General features: G+C 45.1%; 1 long non-coding RNA gene across 1 annotated transcript; it reads left to right on the top strand.

Annotated features, from left to right (window-relative positions):
* Positions 1-2,000: 2,000 nt before the first annotated feature.
* Positions 2,001-4,572, top strand: LOC113993640. Its single transcript, XR_003542722.2, has 3 exons — positions 2,001-2,240; positions 3,412-3,626; positions 4,424-4,572. It is a non-coding gene; the product is annotated as an uncharacterized LOC113993640 (long non-coding RNA).
* The last annotated feature ends 2,415 nt before the right edge of the window (positions 4,573-6,987 follow it).

Genomic DNA, 6,987 nt, shown 5'->3' on the forward strand with positions numbered 1-6,987 from the left:
GACAATGTGTTTTCATTGGCAACTTCAAGATGAAGGAGATGCACAAGAGATGGCAGAAGTCTGTGAGGACAGCTTGCTCTGGTGAAATAACGAAGGAAAGGAAAAAACGACAGAAGCTAAACCACAGCTAGTTCCAGCTAGAGGAGCTAATTAAACAGACCAGGAGGAAGTTCAGAGCAGCAGTATGTCTCAGGCACTGGCTGTTTGTTAACTAGCAACACCCAATTCTCACAGAAGCACCTGGAGAGGTGGTTTTCCAGAGCCATAGCTAATGTTCCAAAAGTGTTTCTTTAAAAGCCGACAGCTGGAGTTAGCAACAGATGGTGAAAGCATAGAGAAAGCAGAAATTAAAACCAGAGGGCAAAATGGGAATTGTAATGCTAGTACCAAACATTCCTGTCGGGTGAGATTCAGTCATCCGTGGATAATAAGCATGCTGTTGCAAGTCCCCGTTGCATCCCAGAACTAAAGTTTGAGTGAAACATAGTCCTTTGGAGGGCCATGTATGTGGGAACCATATGTCGCCCAAGGAGAACAGCTAGTCTTAAGAAATTGGCTCAAGGGATTTCTGAATTTCTAATAAGTGATCTGGAGCAAAGCAGAGAGAAAATGAAGCAAGATCCCAAGGAAAGTTCTTCCTCTGCATATGTGTGTGTGTGTTAGCCTGCAGCTTGTTTGTTTTGCCATAAGATTTGTAGTGATTCCCACATGCTGAAGCTCCAGGTGATTCAACGAGTAGACGAGGTTAAAAAGCAAGAAGGTCAAAGAATAAAAAATGAGCAGATGTAGTGTGATTAGGAAAGATGAGAACACCTTACGGAGCTCAAAGCAGGTAAAGAAAGTAAGGTATTCCTTAACATGCAACACAGCGTAGAGAGAATGGGATGGGAGAATGAGAAGAGTGAAGCTGCTGCTGTTAAGATAAGGGCTCAGAGTCCATAGGAGAATCTATGTCAGAAAGTCTTAGGTTCCTAAGTCTGAAACTATGATTCAGAAAATCCTGTCAACTCATTGCTTCCCTCCAGAAATGTCCCTCATGCAAACCAGAAAGCTCCCTTGGTAGCTAAAGGTCTCCATTGTGCCAAGGGCCTGACCTGAGCAGGACTTTTGCTTTGCGATGAGTGACAGGCCTTGGTCGTTCAGTGGCAGGGGTAGGTTCCTGCCAGCCTTATGCTTTACAGAACAGCTGGACAGCTCAAACAAATGAACCAGTAGTAGAATTTTGGTAAGTCCTGGAGGCACTGGGGCTCCCCAGTTTCCTTGCCTTGGCTGCCATTGCTGGTTCAAGGAAACTCTTTGCTTGCTGAGTCTCCATTATCCATAAGTCTCTGTGGGTCCTGGATTGGCAAGCCAAGGAGATCAGCTCCATGTTTCCATCATAAGGAGAAAGATTCCTGGGAAGCTGGCTTCTAAGCTAAACTAGAATTGTCATCAAAATTTGTGCTAGAGACAAGGATGACATGCTCTCCCAAAAGGCTTGCACAGCCTTCTAGGGCTTGGCAGAAGAGCGATTAGCTTCCCTAGACATCTATTGTCATCTTGAACAGTGGAGAAAAACCCACAAATGAGATGAGTAAGCTAATAAACTTGAAAAAAATAGCTTTGAGTGCAGGACATATTTATACTTAAAGGAAAAGAAAGGTAGCGCTCCCTTTGCTGAAGCAGGGCAGGTGATCCTCGAGACCTCATGCTCCAAATATATTTCCTGAGTTCCCATGTAAGCCCATTTTTCTCTGCAGCCAAGACCCACATTACAGGATCAGTCACACAGATTCACACAGAATTATTTATGTAGGAAAAGACCTCCAAAATCATTGAGTCCAACCTTTGACCAATCACCACCTCGTCAACTAGACCATAGCACTAAGTGCTATTCCAGTTGTTTCCTGAACATTTCCAGGGATTGTGACTCCACCACTTCCCCGGGCATTCCATTCCAATGCTCAACAATCCTTTCCATGAAGAAATTCTTCCTGATGTACAACCTGAACCTCCCCTGATGCAGCTTGAGGTGAGACCCTCTGAATTTTATCATGGCAGCCAGACAAAAATGATTAACACAAGACTTCTGCCTTGGGACTAGTGTCAGCTGGAAGAATATCAAATCTGGGGACAAAGGAGAAGGAGAAAAGAAATATTTTTTTTCCCCAGAATGATTTATCACCAGCTATTTGAGTCTGACCAGATGGCTGCAATGTTGGAAGCTGTCTTGAGGAAGGAGAATTTATTTACTTAAAGAGGTACAAAACCTTTCACAGTGGGCCATATTTGTTAAAGACAAGACTAACTCAGGAGCTGCCAGGCACAGCCTTTAGCTGCTTGGCTGAGTGTTCACCTACGGGTGTGTGCAGCCTGAGCAGACATCCTCTTCTTGCCTGTTACTCAAACAAGCAGTTGCCTTTGGTCTGGGACAAGTAGAGGATTTCAAGACCCAGAAGGATTAAAGAAAAAATAAAAAAAAGAGCAATCCCAACCCTGCAGTTTAGTATTTACTAGCAAATAGGAGAGCCCCTGAATTTGCTTAGCCCATATTGGCATTTTACATTTACATCACGGGATGAAAACAAGAGTTTTGGATGCTGGTGCCAGAGCCCATGGCATCCCTACGGAGAGCAAGTGGCTGCTGTGTGCTGTCTGTGGTACAGCAGCTTGTGTTTATCACTGCAGTGTGTGTCACACAGCCAGGGAGGGCTACAGGGTCACTCAACCCCAAACTCCTCTCCCTGGGGAGGGTCCCAGCCATAAGGTTGCTGCATTTGGAAAGGCAAAAAGGGGAATGCTGTGATTCACAGAGAGCTCTGTTCTGGTAGACTGTGAAAACGTGCTCTGAGAATGCATGTTGAATCGCATTCCCAAAATACTAAACCAGAGCAAACAGCTAGTACTTAGCCTGAAGTGAGGTGCTGAATTGTCTGAATGGAGTAAACTGAGCCCAGACAGAAGCTTTACTAAAAGTCCTCAAAGGATTATACAGTCAAGTGGAGATGCCTCGGGCTAACTCTGGTGTGGGATTTAAATGCCACCTAAGTTGGGTGTATGAATACCTAATTTTAGGAGCTAGGCTTTCCAAAAGATGTCAGAAGTGCCTGCCAGAACTTTATGAGAACAGAGGAAAAGTAAACCTAGATCTCAAAACAGGATTCAGAGTAGCTATCAGGTTAAGCATTAAGTCACAGCAGGTCAAACCATGCATGTGAGGCACCTGGAGGGGCTGAAGTCCTGCAGTACCCAGGGCACCAACACCAACATCTATATCTGAATTCCCCATTCTCTCCCTGCAACAGGGTCTGATGTCTGCTCCTGAAAAGGAGGGGCCTCTATTTATCTAGTGACTGGGAAATAACTAACTAATCCTGCAAGTGTTCATCTCAATTGCTGGATAACTCATTTCTGTATCTACACTATGGGTAGCCTGTGTCTTCCATGAACTCCTTGGATGGGCACTGCATCTTCTCTTCAGCCTGTCTCTGACCCCAGCTCCTCTTGATTCTGTCTGGAGCCCGCGGCTGGACGCTGGACCTGGTACACTGCCCATGTCAGGGGTTGTTGATGGCTCCCATTCCCAGCTCCCAGATCTGCCGACCATGGTCCAACCCTGTGGGACTGCACCCATCAGCGAGGGCATGGTATGTGCTGGTGTCCCCCTTGCTCCCAGATCCCTCCTCTAACAACTGAGGCCACTATTGGCTGCCCCAAAGGGAAACTGGGCTGTCCAGAGGAACTCAGCCTTAGCGACCACATCACTTGGCACAGGCTGCAGCTGACATGTAGGATAAGGGAGCTGCTAAACAGAGCACCTATATCTTTTGGGGGACGCTGAGATGGGGCAGCACCTGGGCACTGTCCCAGTCTTGGAGGATTCCCCCATTGCTGGAGTCTAGATCCCTGTCAGCCATTTGGTGGTGGCCAAAAGGGAGGCTCAGCTAGAGGCTGCCACGCCTTTTCAGCTGGTTAGAGAGAGCCAACTCTCCTGACCAAAACCTGTCCTCCATTCCAACTCAGCTGCCCTCAACCACCAATGGAGGCCACTGCTATTGCAACACAATAAAGCCCATCTGCACCACGGCCTTCAGAGCAGGGTGAAGTGGCTGAGGGGTTAAATGATTCACTCTATCACATCCCTCCTCAAATTACTGGTACATCATCCTCAGCTCCCTAAGTAAGAGCCAAAGAGAGAACTTGCATGGTTCAGTGACTACAGCTAAGCACCAGCTTGATGGCTGTTGTAGGACCTTGGGATGAGCTACATGTCTCAAAAACAGCCTTTGACAGCTGAGGGGAACAGCTCTTCCTTAGGCTTCATAAGCAGGAACTCCATCAGCCTGTGCCTCTGAAAACAAAGATACACAGTTCTTATCCCCATCATCTCCCGAGACGTGACATGTCTGTATTTCCCTGGTGACTGCTCCCCTTTTTTCAACAGGTCCTGCTACAATGGGTGTCTTGCCCCCCCTCAGTCACTCCGAGGGACTGAAGAGGCCACGACATCCCTCTGCAGTTAATGCTCTGATGGATACTCCCTTGCACCTGATTAGATCAGTAAAGCAGAAACCAGTGCACATTGTTGTTAAACCCTGAGGTACAATAAGCATGTTTTCACAGAAAGAATGCCTCTCCAGGATGTCCACCATCAGGGTGATTCTTTCTCTGACACAGAATTGCTGTCTCATGTTGGCAGAAAAAGCTGCCCGATTCTCAGCACAGGGAATGTTAGCAGTCAAAGAGGATGGTTACTTGTCTCAAACACTGTTAAGGCCACAGAAGAGAGGAATTTGTGACAGGAGGGTGCTAATTCCAGGCCTGGCAAAGGTAAGATCTGGTTAGCACATCCTGGTTAACACATCTGGACAAAATTTGCCCATTGTGACAGACTCTGGAAAAGATCAACTGCTTATACGCATAGCACCAGTCAAAGAAAGATCATCCCAGGCTGTGAGACAGACGGCATCTGAGACCACAAAGAGCAATGGAAGCCCCCTGAATATGGCTCTGTGGATACCCAAAACTTGGACTGTATAAAGGTGGTACTGTTTTCCAGGTGTTAGGAAGATAAATTCCATTATCTCAGACCCAGGGGGGTTAACAAAGCTTGGGGAGAAGGACGTATCGCTATCAGTAGATACAAAGAATACAGCATTTAGGGGCCACAAGGACATCTGGCAGAACTTTCAAGATAAGGAAAAAACTAATAAAACTAACTCAACAACTGTGCTGAAATCAGGTCTGACTGAGTAAAAGATAATTCCGGCAGGGGCAGATGGCAACCACTGACTCATGGCCACTGACTCAAAAGAAGAGAGAGACTGAGCATGCAGACTAATCAGCATCAGAAGCAAGAGAATCGTTTAACCAATAGAAGATAGAATACTAATTAATATGAGAACTATGTAACTTGTAGCCAATAAGCATTAATTCCTTTGTTTGCTAAAATGTATCAACAGTGAAAAGATTTGATAGTTGGCAGTGGGCTTTGTGGACTTGCTACCGAGCACCCTTTTCTGTGCATAATTACAAACAGGGCCCCCCTCCCTACCACTGAGAAGCCTAGGGTGAAGAAGGGCCACTGGGATGCCGCTGGAGCCACGGGTGATGACTATCTCTCTCTCTCTCTCCCCCCGCTTCCATCTGCAATTTTCTACTTATTTCTATCTCCCTACATCACATTTATTGTTAAATAAAATCCGTATTGTTGACTTCGATATATGGTCTCGTGAGCCCCTCGATTCGGGCAGAGCCATCTCTCACTAATAAGATCTTAACAGGGAACAAGCACCAAAAACAATGAAAGCAGTCCAAAATCTAATGAAATGGTCACAACAACTGTAGAATTCATTAGATGGAAGCGATTTTGTAACTTTGATACCCCTCCCCCTCAATCGACTTCCTCTGGCAAGAGCAACTGCCCTGGGAGGCTCCAGCAGGCAGGAAGAATGGGCAGCAGGCCCACAGCAGCAAACTGTTTAATGACTGGGTTGTTGTGCAAGTGACTGTCATCTGTGAGAGGAGGATGTTTTCCAATTTGTCCTTGGCAGCTAAAGCTTTGCTGGAGGATAACCACATTGCAAATATGAGGAATTTCAAGAATTTCTGCTTTTGCTTTTACGCATTTTGAGTAACGGGCGCTCTTGTGAAGATCAGATTTGGATCTGCATTTCCTTGAAGCTCAAGGAGGGCTAAGCATCTCTAATCAGGAAAAGTAATCTCTTTAATTTAAAAATACAGCTGGAGGTTTGTTTACATAGAGTCAAAAATAGAGGTTTCCCAAGCTCTTCAATTTATAGGCAGTGATTATAAATGGTCATTTTTACTGTAATGCAAAGTTTTCCTAGTCTACCTGGTGAAACACAAAATGAAACACAAAATTCAAGAGCTGAAGCTTGGGTCCTTGTGAATGGTCTTAGGTCTCAGCTTTATGCCATTCATGATGAAAACGCAGTTCTCATACTAAGAAGCTTTCAACTAAACCAAGAAGCAGTTTCAGCAGAATGTTAATTATCAACACTAAATATATGAACTAGGAATTAACAGTATTTAACAGCTTGGCCCAGCTACTGAAAGAGATACCTGCACATACCTACATTAAAAAGCTTGTTCTACTACAGCAGAGCTTCCTCTGAAATACAGCACTACCAAAACCAGCATATTCTGTTGAGCAGTGACACTGTTTCATTTGAAACAATCAGAAGACAATAAGTTTGAAACAATCAGAAGACAATGGTTTATCTGCTCCTGTTACTGCTCCAAAGGATTCTAAATAGTGAAATGCCTGAGCCCTTTATTCAGTTTCTTTCTCAGGAAGGAAACAATAGTCCATGTTACAGCACTCCATCACTTGCTGTCACAATGACATGCTGTTGTTGCACACCAGAAATGGCCTGAAAGCATAAAGCAGCACAGAGAACAGTTTTTCACCAGCTAAGCATTCTCACCCAAACTTCTAAAAATTTGCAATAACTGATGTATAACTAACTAATGAATAAATTCCTC

This window comes from Pipra filicauda, unplaced genomic scaffold, assembly GCF_003945595.2.
Source record: "Pipra filicauda isolate LSUMZ 115617 unplaced genomic scaffold, ASM394559v2 scaffold176_size3548034_pilon, whole genome shotgun sequence".
In the NCBI taxonomy this organism is placed as follows: domain Eukaryota; kingdom Metazoa; phylum Chordata; class Aves; order Passeriformes; family Pipridae; genus Pipra; species Pipra filicauda.